Genomic DNA, 12,746 nt, shown 5'->3' with positions numbered 1-12,746 from the left:
CCTCCCAGTGGTTGGCACTTAGCATCCAGGGACAAAGATGACTGTGACAAATAAACCAAAATAAGTGTAAAGACTCTAAAGCGTCACTAGTTGACTTTTGAATGTTTGTTTATAGGATAGTAGGAGGATTGCCACATTACTACAATGTCTTCTTTTGGGAAACAGCTTTGACTGATTTCTTTTGTTAAATTTTCCTTTCGGTTTTCCTTTTCTGGAGTGAGTGTTGGTGTTTTTGAGAAGGTGATATGTTTGAGTTCAGTTATTTTTTGACGGTTACAGGCACCCTTCTGATAAGACCTGATGGAATGCAAGTCAAAGATTGGGAGCACTTTCCGCAGGGTGGATTGTAGATCACAGCTAAGGTTTGGATCTTCTGGAGTGGCTTCTGCCAGTTTGGAATTACAAGCAGAGGGTCAATTAGTGACAGCCTTTGGCAGCTTCCCTGTCAGACGGTGATGTGTTGCTCCTCGGTCTACCTGGATGAGAAGGACAATGTGATGTCCAATCTCTGGCAAGCCATGCAAAATCAAACCCAGTCCATGTTGCTGGGGTAGTCCAGCCCCATGAGCTTCTGAATCTCTGCTGGTTCCCACTGTCCAGTTTCTCAGGGAAGAGGCAATAAAGTAGTACTTTAGTGGCTTGATAGCTTTATAGTCTGCAATTACAAAGTTTAACTTAATCTTGATGAATTTTACCTCTGCTGTTGTACCTGATCTCTTTGGGGATCACTTATGTCTCAGCGAAGCCAGGTCCTTGAACTGTGTAACAGCTCTGTCAGTCTATAAATACTTCTACAGAAACACAGAAACTGGGGACAGAGAGCTTCCCTTCTTCCCTTCTCCATCTCCCCTTCCAACAAGAGTTTTTCTTGTAAATTCATTGTGTAACCCTTCTCTCTTACATAGATTTAGTATGTTGGTGCTCAAGAAATAAAAGGGGTTTTCTTATCTCTCTAACATACTGCACCCTCCAATAGCTGATGTGGAGAAATCCTCATGAAATTCTTATGCATTCGAAGACATTGCCTTAGGATTGAGGATGTCAGGGATAGGTAATGTACAAGCAAAAAATTGAGAATTGCTCACTGTTGAATGTAGACTGATATAAAAATCACTGAAATCAGGGCAAGTCTGTGTGCTTTGGGGTTTTTTGGTTGTGATTCAGTAAAGAGATAAAGATCCACAGCAATGCTGAAGACAAAAACATTATCAGAAATCAAGAACAATAATGGTTCAGTGATGAAAAATAAAGAATATATATGGTGATGAAGGGGAGGGGAAGAGGCTGTTCAGTGTGCCCTCAGCAGACTACGTGCTGCGGTAGATTAAGTTTTGTGTCTTCACATTCATTTCTTCCTTAATAACACTGAGCTTGTCCAAGAAGGTGTGTAAATTTCTTGAGATAGATAAATTTCTTATGAATTACTTTTTTTCCAGTACTCAAAGGTCAACTTGACATTCAAACTGGGTGTGATTCATCAGATATGGCATGAGACTGTGGTATTATATCTTTCACATCAATTTCCATATGTCTATTTGCAGGTCTGAAAGTTGTTCAGGATGGTCAAATTTTAGTAAAGGTGATTATCTCTTTAGGATGATACTGATTTAAAATTTCAATTGTATGACTTACATAAACAAAAACCACATAAACAATAATGAACTAATTTTACAAATGAAAAATTTTAAAGGGAGGTGGGAATCTGATGGAAGAATTGTGATTGGAAAACAAAGCCCAAAGATAATGGCTGATATGGATACATGGACATCTCAAAAGATGCAACAAAAAGTGGCACATGGTCCAAAGTATGGAAAGAGAAAAGGGTTTGTGATGATTTTCAGTTATGACTGTGAAGTAATGTGGAAGGTGAAACACACGTACATAAATGGGTATATGGACCAGTTTCCTTGGATTGTCCTGATGGGTAGCTAACAGGACACTTGCAAACATTTAATTTCCACATCTGGTATATTTATTGAATAATTAAAACATTTATGTAATAGATTCACTTCTGCGACCTAAAAGTAATTTTAACTTTGTTCCTCATGGTAATGAATGTTTAGGAATCACATCCTTGCAGGTGCTGACTATCTCCAGTGCAAAGGGATGCTAAGGTTTCAAAAGATCTTGCAAGGGGAAACAACTTAAATGATATCTTCCTCAAAGTGTGGGCTTTGTTGCCTGGTGCCTTTGAGGTCCTAAATCAAGGCCCACTGAAATCATGGAAAAGGCTGGAAAACTGAGATAAGAAACGGGAATAAAATAGTATGTGCTGAGAGCAAATATAAAGTAACTTAGGAACATCTCATCTTCATGTACTTTAGGGAAATGAATAACTAAGTAAGAATACTGAAAAAAGGAAACATGATTTGGAACAAATGACTCATTTCACACTAGGAGTTCAGCATGGAGCCTTTGCTCTTGCCTGGGTGCACTGAAACCTCCTCTAGTGGGAATGACTGCAGATGATTTTGAAGCATTTACATGCACACAGAAACACACTGGAGGGAGGAGGTAGCATCTCAATGATGTTGATTAATGAACTGGCTGAATAAAAGCAAACATGCTCTTTACTTTGCACGGGGAAATGCTCAAGGGGAGGCTTTTGAGATGAGAACGCTCCAAGCAATTTTGTTTTGTGTTCGTCACTATTCAAAAATGTCATAAGATCTAAGTTTTTATGAGCTAAAGGTTATTGTGTCAAGGCAATTGAGAAGTATGTGAAATCGGTGCAAGGGTGCTGTGCCCAGCCATTGAATCTGGCTTCCTGTTGATGATTTATCAGCAGGAGCATTTCCTCTGCAGTTCGCAGGAGTGGGAAGGTCTATGTGTCTGCACAGAGGTGTGGATTTTCCTTCTCCTTCTGTTGTATTCAGCAGTTCTATTTTCTCACTCTCCCAGATTACTTATAAAGGTAGATTTTAAATGAAAGTATATTGGATGGGAATTTTCATTAGCTGTTGATTTAAAAGTTTGATTGCCATTGTAATACCTGGAACCTGAGACCTTAATTTTTACTGGATCTTCAGAGTGAGGTTGCTCACCATTCAAAGTTAAAATGGAAGTAATGAGCCTCACTGACACTGGAGGTTTCCGTTGAGGTGGGTTTATCTTGAGTCATTTGAACTCAGGAGGCACAGGAGCAGAGCCTCCTGCGCTTGGCCTGGTTTGACATTTTGTATGGGAGAAGTTTACTAAATTCTGCCTCAGATAAGATTAAATATTTTAATTTTCGGGAATGATTTGGTCTGGGCTTTTGAGACCACCTCTAATTTTAATTAAAAACCAAACCCAAACCACTCTACCATCAAAAAACATTGTTCCAAAATTATGTGAAGTTAATATGTGTGGGCTATTTTTTTTTCTGTTTTAAAATGAAGTGTCTTTAACTGTCCAGTTCTGCTGTGATATGCTTTGTTTTAGATACTAGGTCACATGCCTTTTTTTTTTTAAAGGTTATACTTTTTTTTTTCTTTTTTAAGAAAAATGAAGTCAATCTAAACCTGTGCAGAAAAGATCTTCCTCAAGTACTGGTAGTAAGTCTGTAAAACACAGCCATGATCCTTTAATAAGGGGCAGTTCTGCCATAATATTGCTTTCTGTGTTACACTTCTCTTAGAGGGAAGGCTATCTCTCTGTTCAGGGAAAGATTTTTTTATGCAAAATACTGTGAGTTTTTTTGACCTGAATGGGTAAAAGCAAATCTTTTTTAAGCCTTATCAGGACTTCCTGGGAATGAGTTCATAAGCTCCTGCTTATTGTTATGGAAAGTTAAGTTCAGAGACTAATTTATCCACAACGAAAATATAATTTCCTGTCATTTTTGGCAGCAAAATTTGTTTCAGGATTATGTTCTTCTGAAGAATTTAGGGTGGTGATGAAACTAAGATGAAGATGTTTGGGGTTAATACACTCTTGATTCACATGAGCAGAACCTTTTAACAGAGAAGGAAACCATTTCCTGTCCTGATTTATTGAATGAGAATTAACTTTGACAAATCCAGAACCTCAGAATGTGATTTGACCTTTCCCACATATGTGTGTGTGTTAAATATAAAGTCTATTGTCATAAGCAATCAGGAAAGGAGTTCCCAAGACTATGCAAGTAATTTTGGGTAAACAACAAGGTGAATTATGTAACTAAATTGGTTCATGTTATCATGAATGAGATTATGTTTGATAGACAAACCCTAAAATATGCATAGATAATATTGTTTATCTATCATGCTTCCCAGGCAGAATTTTAAATGTTTTACATTACTATTGCTATTTATAGTGTCTCACTGCAGTGATAATGGCTTTAATGTTATCTAGGTTTGGCCAAATATAGTAATCTCTGTGCTATAAAAGGAGGCTTGAAGTCCCCTGTAAAAGGATAAAGGTTGGCTTTGTCATTGAAATTCCTTTGATGAACTGTTTCAAGAAGCTTATTTTAGGGCTGGCATCCAAGTGCAGTAAAAGTGACAGTTTCCTCTCTTCTCCCCTTCACATAATTCTTATGAATCATGTACTCAGCAACATTAACCTATTCTCAGAGTTTTTTAAATGTCTCAACAACTTGAACTAAACCATTTGCAGAAATGAAACAAACCATTTCCTTTGTAAATTAAAAACATTTGTATCTTATCTTCTGATTTAATAACGTTCTAACACCAAAAATTTCTCCCCTTAAAAATGACCAATTAGTTGCACTTTATCTGACCGTCAGAATATTCAGACCAGCTGTGTCAACTTAACCTCTTCCCTCTTAGGTGTCGTGATGCTTAATTAGTTGCTTATGAAGTGTGTTAAATTCTTGGGTTGCAAGGTGCTATGGAATTGTGAGCTATGACATTTGAGGAAAATTTCAACTAAGCAAACATCTTTTTCCTCCCTCCTCCCGCTGTCCTCACACACAGAACATCCAGTCTTAATGTTTCTTGGTGGTAAAGAACTTATCAATGTAAATAGTAGAAAAAAGCTGAACTCTGATTGCAGAGAGTAGGAGAGTTCCCAGGACACAGCTGTAACTGGACATGTTAGGGCTGTGGCTTCCCAAAGCGAGGTGCTGCTTAGTGGTGTCTTCTTGTTTTGGGGGCTTGCTAACAGTGCCTTTTGAAATGCTAAATGGGTTTATAATGAGATATATCTTACCAAGCCCGGGTCAGACAGCAGATTGCCTTTGGAGGTGGTTATACCAATAGAGCACTTTTGCTCAGGAGCTCATCCAAACTCTATTTTCATGCTTTTTCATAGGAGGTTATTGAAGCTAAGTAGAAACCAGTTTAATTTTACTCTCCTTAGTAAATAAAACTATAGTATGGTAGTACTTCTAAGAGTTTTTCCATGGATATTTTCACAGATTCTACAGTCTCTCGTCTGAGCCAAAGTTTGTGTAGCTTAAATTTCTATGGAAGGCCTCTCATTGCCAGGAAGAGGCAGGAGCAGAAGCCTTTTTAATATTTACTGTATAATCCATCTTTCTCCTCATCTTCTTTCTTTTTTGTGGGGAGGCAGAATGAAAATTGATAGTTTATGTTTGAAGATGAGGAAGAGCAGCATTAAGAAGGAGAAAGCTCAAGAGCCAGTTTTATCCATGTCTTGCTTCCTAGTGCTGCCAGTCTGTGAGCTTTGATTTCCTCCCAGAATGTGTTCGTGAGTTGGTTGGTTGTTTCTCAGAATGGAGTCTTGGAAAGACTTCTCCCTCTTTTTCTTTAGTTGAGGCCCACAAGCAGTAGAAAGTTACTTCTGCAGGTAGGTGGGGGAAACCGTGTAGGTTTTATGTGAGTTCAGAGGCCCCCAGCATGTAATTGCTGTAACTTCTGGTTGAAGCTGTGGGATGAGAAAAGTGAGTAGGAGGGAAATGAGCCTGCCCACGCCTTTCCCCACATGACAGCAGTGAATTTTACCTATGTGAGAACTCTTCTGTTTGTGTCAAGAGCCAGCTCCTTGGAGCTTCAACTGCACCTTCTGGGGGTGAGTCTTTGATTTTTAATGTTGCAGAAAATTTAACTTTAAAAAAAAAGTTAGCAGTAATTTTTAGGAAGCATGGAAGTAGGTTTCACCCACAGAAGGTGAGTTACTCTGCTCTTAACACCACTAATCACTTGACTCTTCCTAGCCAATTCGTTGTTTCCAAGAGGAAAAACCAGTGTCTTTTGGAGAGCAGCATTCAAGCTAAAAGTCATGTGTAAAGAAATTCACTTATTTTGCAGCCATTGTTACACCTGGACTTGACATCAAAGCTGTGCAATAAGGCTGGCAATTAATATTAAAGGGGGTATGTGCATATGCACAGCAACCTTTAAGAAGAATAAATACTTGTTTAAGTGTGATCTTCCTCTTTGAACTGGGATTATATTGTGATCTTGGTCCCTACTGGGAGCCCCTGGTGTCTCCAGGGGCACGAGTGAGCCTTGTACTCTCTGAAGAACAAAAAAGACAAATAACTGGCTGCAAGGCACCCCACTGGATGCACTGCTTAAAACACGTGTGTTGTAATAAAGATAACATCCCAAAAGTGCAGTGTGCCAGGTGACTGCAGATCTGCAGCCACCAGCAAGCCATCAGCAATTGGGAAGGGCCTGTGATGTATAATTCACACCCTGCTATTCTGAGTTTACACAAAGGCCTGTGAAGTTCACAGGGTGATGGATTGAAGAGTGTTAGATGTTTTAATGATGAAATACTGTGAATAGTAATTTGGAGAGAATAATGAAGGTGCCTGCAGAAGTTTACAGAGCAGTATTTTAACTCATCAATGGTATTTGAGTTCCCTTTTGTTTCAATAGTGCTAAAAATAAATTAAATTTTAAAATGTACATCTAACTGCTAATTGGCCTGATTAAAAAAAAAGTATCAAATTTATAGGGGAAAAAAAGCATAAAATTATGTTTATTCAACTAATTCACCCCCAGTCCTCTGTATTCTGCAATAACCTTGACAAGAAAAATTGAGTATTCTCTGAACAAAACTTTACTTTTTGTGAAGACTTGCTTTTACAGACTTGCTTTCCTCCTTAAAGACTTGATTAAATTTCAGTTGATGAACTGCTTTGTCATGTAGTTAACATGCAAAGTGGTTTTAAGAACTTTGAGTTTATATAACATTTGATGAGGTTCTTGTTAAAATCATCCTACCTTTTTACTTCCTCCTTAGACAATAATGACTGAAAAGCAAAAATTAGTTAAACTTTTTAATCTGTAATGCACTGAACTTTGCAAAACTATTTAAAGCCATCTTATAGAAGCTATAAAACAGAGGCACAGTTTTGGAATGGAGATGGATTAACTTCTCTTGTCTTATACTATATTTGTATCCCTCAACAATTGCTACTAATTTGTGCATCTGTTCTTACTGGTGTATATATAATTTTGACACTGGATAAATAATGAATAAGAGACAAAAGCTGAAACCAATTAGTGGAGAAGAGCTCTCAAGTGGTCTGGCATCCTGTGACTCGAGTTAGTACATTGCTAACTTGAGTCTATGTCCTCCAGTAACTGAAAGTCATGCTGTATGTTTTAAACTTCCTCTTTTTTATTAATTTTGCTTTACAGTAAGTGGTGGAAAAGTTAGGGAGAAGCTGGTACTGACTGTGCGGGCTGCATAATTCCATAAATGGTGTTTTTATAAGAAACCAAGCTAAGAACAGGTCACTTCAGGAACAGAGCTAACAGAAATGAGGAGCACCAGAGGACTGCAGAAAAGAGCACAGGAGGCAAAAGACCAAAGAGATTAAATTAATTTCATCTCACGCACCCCACTGGCATGGCATTGCCCTTGGGGAATGATAGAATTGCTCTTTTTAGAAAACAGAGATTTTTCTGGGTCCTTTTGTGTTTCTGTTACAAAGCCCAAGAAAGATGCACACAGTTTTAAATGGCAGAAATAAGGATTTATAAGACTGTGGAGATTCTGAGAACTTGGAAGTTTGCAGATAGTTTTCAGAGATTGGAAAGAAGCGTATGTGTGATACTATTTAAAAAGCAAACAACATATAGGAATATAGGTATTATCTTCCCTGGCCAGCAAGGATCTTTGTGGTTGTTATATATGTGTTTGGCAGATATCTGAATCCCTCAAAAGCACCGAGAAAGTCTAAGAATGTTCTTGACCGGTAACCATGTCCCTATTTGAACCAACCTCCTTAAGTATATAAAGGATCATCAATGCTTGAAATCAACTCACTCAACTCCAGTTCTACAGAACTGACTCTGAAGACCAAAAACCTGTTGCAGTGATCACTTGTAAAACTTGGATCTTTGTGACTGTCATTGGAATATTCTCTCTTAGCCTTCTGTTGCAGAGATCTCCCCAGAAAGCGGAATGCAGAAGGCTGGATGACCAGGGCTTTGTTTGGGTGTAAGATCATCTGTAAATGCCTGTTTGTCCCCATTAGTAGTTGTGCAGAGCATCTGGAAGCACAAACTTGCCCTCTCACATGAAGAAGAAGCTTGAGTGTATGAGGAAGTGGGGAATTTTTCCAGCGGAGGTGCAGTAGTGACACTTTGATCCACCGTGTCAACTCATTCTTTTGGAGTTTTTTTATTTTGGTGGTTTGGGTAGGTTTTTTAACTGTGAACATGATTCTTTGCAGAGGCTGATCAAACACTGGCTCCATTCCTGCTCACTGTGACAAATGTTGCTAATAGGAAGTTACTAGGACAACCCTCCTCCTTTTGACAACTGCTTAATTTCTGTTATCTCCCAGGCCTGGCAGACCCATACATCAGTGTGAATGCAGGAGCACTTTGGAGAGATGCTTTGTGATATCCTGGACCATGAAGGAGCTGAGAGACCTATGTCCAGAGCTGATAGGATATTAGTGGGGAGGGGAGGTAGGCAAAAAATATAATAAAGACAAAAAAACCTTGGAAAGAAAGGAGCAAATTTACCAATTGTTAGTAATGACTGGAGGAAAGGAGAAGGGAGAAGGGAAACCAGACGTAAGCAGTTTTAGATAGTGGACATTCATGTGCCATAACAGTTCTGGTGGAGAGGCTCCAGTCTTGGGAACATGCACATCAATGCACTGCTGCTTTGTGCCTTGGCTGTTTCCAAAGAATGAGCTAATAAGAATCAATTTGTTGAACAAAACAAACAAATCTTTGGCTTCTGCTCAAGGGAACTTGAGCAATTGCAGTTACAGATTAGTCTTCAACAAAAGCCAAGAGCTGATCCATAAAAGTATAATTATTCTGTTTCATTTGGAACCTTTTGTTCTGGATTGCATTCAAAACTACTGTAAGCCCCTTTGTAAGATTCATTTTCTTACCAGGCAGGAGAAAAAGAGGCCTTTTGATTTAATAGTTCTACTTCGTTTCAGTTAAAAAGGAGAAAAACTGGAAATAACTCACATAGTCCTTGCTTTTCTTCCCTAACATGCTTCCCTTCTGTGGAATAGCAGCCTGCAGGTCATAGCTTAGGATGACAGGTCTCACGTAGAGACAAAGTAGTGTTATGGAGTATAAATGCTAGGTGATATTCTGTTTTTAAGATCCAGTGTTCTTTGAAATTTTCATCTGCAAACTGAATAAAATTTTGTTATTGAAATTGGAAGTGATTACAAATTTCTTGCAATGCCCAGAAACATTGAAATTGCAGATGTGGCTTACCTGCTGAGCTGCTTTTTCTTGGAAGTATGTAATGGTGGAAGGAGTAAATTGAAAACAGTATCTTGTCTGAAAAATTAAAAACTGAGATTGACAGTCATTTCTTTCATTTAACTGGGTAGTGAGACTGATTAGAGTTCAGAGATGCCTGGTTCCCGTTACAGAAACATCCCAAAGACTAGATCTTGAAGGCTCTACCCTGCCTGGACTGCTGAGGAGTTGTGTCAAAGAAAGTATCAGGGAGTGTGCGCAACCGCATGTTCTCTTTGTGCTGGGACTTCTCATGAGTGCTGGGGACTTCTCGTGAGTGCTGGGGACTTCTCGTGAGTGCTGGGGACTTCTCATGAGTGCTGGGGACTTCTCGTGAGTGCTGGCTGTATCTGCATGGGGAGTGAGTGCTGCATTTTGGCTGGTGCCAAAATGCCAAAGGGGCCTCTTTATGTTTCCCACTAAAATGAAAACCCAGTGAAATTAATTAAATCAGTTGGCATTCCACCTGGCAGGAAGTGCAACCCAGAGGTAGTGAAGATCTGAAGAGACACAAGTGATGAGGTGTGGCAATGAGGCACACCGTGCTCATCTGAGAGTGTAGAGGCTCGACCCACATGCTAGTGTAGGTTATCTGGATTCGGTTTTCCCATGTACCAGAGGGCATTTGAGGCCACATCTCCTAGGAGAGGCCATAAATGAAGAAGGCATCCTCATTCTCTTTTGTTAACTGTTTCATTTTTTTATATAAAAGAATCAAACCCCGGAGCAGTGGCTTGAATCCACTGTCCCATGTCACAGAGCGCATCATAATCAGTAGGGCAGAGTGGAGCGCTTGCTGTCTTTGCCTCTAATTATTCTCAGTATTTTATATGTAATGAGCAGCTGCAGCACGAGGTCCTGAGGGCACCCCTGTTCCCAATCCAAAATAGCCAATTGTCCAGTTCAGGCTGGATTCAGGCAGAGGAAAAATTAGATCCATGTTTTCTCACATCTCGGGTGAAGGGTCTTATGGGACAGTTTCCTCACTTGGATTCTCACTCCATTTCCTTATAAATAGCAGGCATTTGAAAAATACTGAAAAATCAAGAATGCAAATTTCTGTATGCATTTCTGTACCTTAAAGATGTGCCAGTCTGTTGTGACAGGCTAGTGGTATTTTATCTGGCAGGAATTTTGGTTCTCAGGAAAGATTTGGCTACAGTCATGAAGAAGGCAGTACAGATGTGGTAGGGATGATCTTAACTGCTGGACACATACAGTTTCTTACTGTAGCTGCTGACTTAGTCTGAGCCCTGTCTGTATTTCTTAATTCAAACAAAAAATAACCAAAAAAAGAAATTAAATAACAGTCAAGTATTCCTGTAAGATGCTATCACGGGGCTCAAACTGAAGTGAAAAATTACCTACCAGGGTTTCTAAACTCAGTGCTCCTTGATTAACCACGGTATGTCTGAAGTAGCCAGGAGATGCAGAGGCCAGATGGTTCCTGGGGATGATTCGCTTTTGCCTTTGACTGCTGTTAACTTCTTTTCTGGTTCTGTTTATAAGGATTCTGGTGACTGGCTGTTGTCAGCAGGATTTTTTTTTTTTCAGTTGCATAAGGACTGAGAAAACAGTATCTGTCTGACTCTTCCACAGTGAATGGCTTTCAAGTTAAGCCGTGGCTGCAGTTATTGTGCTCTAGCTGTGACACTATAAATAAAGTTATTAACAGCAATATGTAAATGGGTTTCTATTTTTGTTCCCTGTATTGTTTGCAAAATCTAGGGCAGTTATTCAGTAAGAATCATCTGCTGTTTAGCACTGAGCCTACCAGCATTTGATGCTGTGTGGGCTGCTGCTTTTCTTTCTTTCTCTTTCTCCCTCTCTCTTTCTCCCTCTCTCTTTCTTTCTCTCTCTCTTTCTCTCTCTCTTTCTCTCTCTCTTTCTCTCTTTCCCTTTCTCCCTTTCTCTGTTTTTCTCTCTTTCTCCCTTTCTCTCCTTCTCTTTCTTCCTGCCTTCCTTCCTTCTTTCCTTCCTTCCTTCCTTCCTTTGCTTTTAGAATCCAGCACTTTTGCAAGTTTATTTATTGTACTATATAAGAAATAGAGTAGCTGTACTAAGCATTTTCAGGCTTCCAGAGAGTGGCTTGGTACTTAAGAATAGAGTCATCTCTTGGTATCTGAACTATAGGAGCATTAAAACCAGCCATACAAACACCAAATACCACAGCTGCCATTTGCCTTTGTGCACATCTTGCATATTCCAGTTTGTCCAAAGATCTTTATGGTTTGTGTTTTGTTTGTGTGCTCCGTTTCCTTCCAGTGCCCTCTCCATTGCTCCAGGTCTGCCTGACAGCCTCAGGCCCTTTTGGTGCTGGAAACCTGAATTACCAAGTTAATTCAGGCAGTTACAGCACAGACCCCGAGGGAGAGAACAGATGTGTTGTTTAAGAAACACTTTACTACAGTCATGGCGACTCCTGTCTGGAAGAGCAAATTATTCTAATCCAAGGCATCTGTTAGAAACCTGAATGTATCTATGCTGGGGACAGGATCTGTGTCGCTGTTAGCATGGACACTTAAATGACATTTCACGAGGCAGTTTGTTCAAACTTCTCCCTTCTCTGCAAGTTAATTTAACTCTGGCTCCCCCAGATGCCCTACAGGAAAGTCCCATCCTGTTTTTACTGTGACTCATTAGCCACAATTTTATTGCCAGCTGTGTTAGCCTTCAGATGGGCATGTGTCCTCCCAGGCACTTAAATTCCATTTCATGCAGCTTTGTGAAAGGCACAGTAACATTGGGACAGTAGCAAGCTGTGTCTCCAGTTTCCCTCCTCACTTGAAGTAGCAGATAGTTTTGTGGTGTATATGACAGATGAACATACAGGAGTGTTTTGAAGTTGTGACACCCACTGTTCTGAACTGAACTTATCCTTTCAATGCCAGGCACTATATTTTGGTTTTTTGTTTTTCATCTTCAAGCCAAAATTGCTGCTACTGCAGTGGCATAGAAAGGAAAGAGAAATTAGCTAGACTGGTTTTGCATAGATGTAGAAAGATCTGACACAGTAGCTTTCCTCTTATTTTTATGGTCTGAGACACATTACCATATTTAAAGTGGTCTCCAGGGTGGCTTTCTATGCTATAGAAAAGATCTGGTCAGACTCTATTGATTTTA

At 39.5% G+C, this 12,746-nt stretch overlaps 1 protein-coding gene across 2 annotated transcripts in view; it reads left to right on the top strand.

The window, feature by feature from the left end:
* ADCY5 (adenylate cyclase 5) overlaps positions 1 to 12,746 on the top strand; it is a 206,165-nt gene that overhangs the window by 126,202 nt on the left and 67,217 nt on the right. The window lies entirely within an intron of this gene.

This window comes from Corapipo altera, unplaced genomic scaffold (genome assembly GCF_003945725.1).
Source record: "Corapipo altera isolate COAL_440 unplaced genomic scaffold, ASM394572v1 45, whole genome shotgun sequence".
In the NCBI taxonomy this organism is placed as follows: Eukaryota; Metazoa; Chordata; class Aves; order Passeriformes; family Pipridae; genus Corapipo; species Corapipo altera.
Note: the sequence above shows the minus strand (reverse complement) of the source record. Positions and strands in the feature narration are given on the sequence as shown.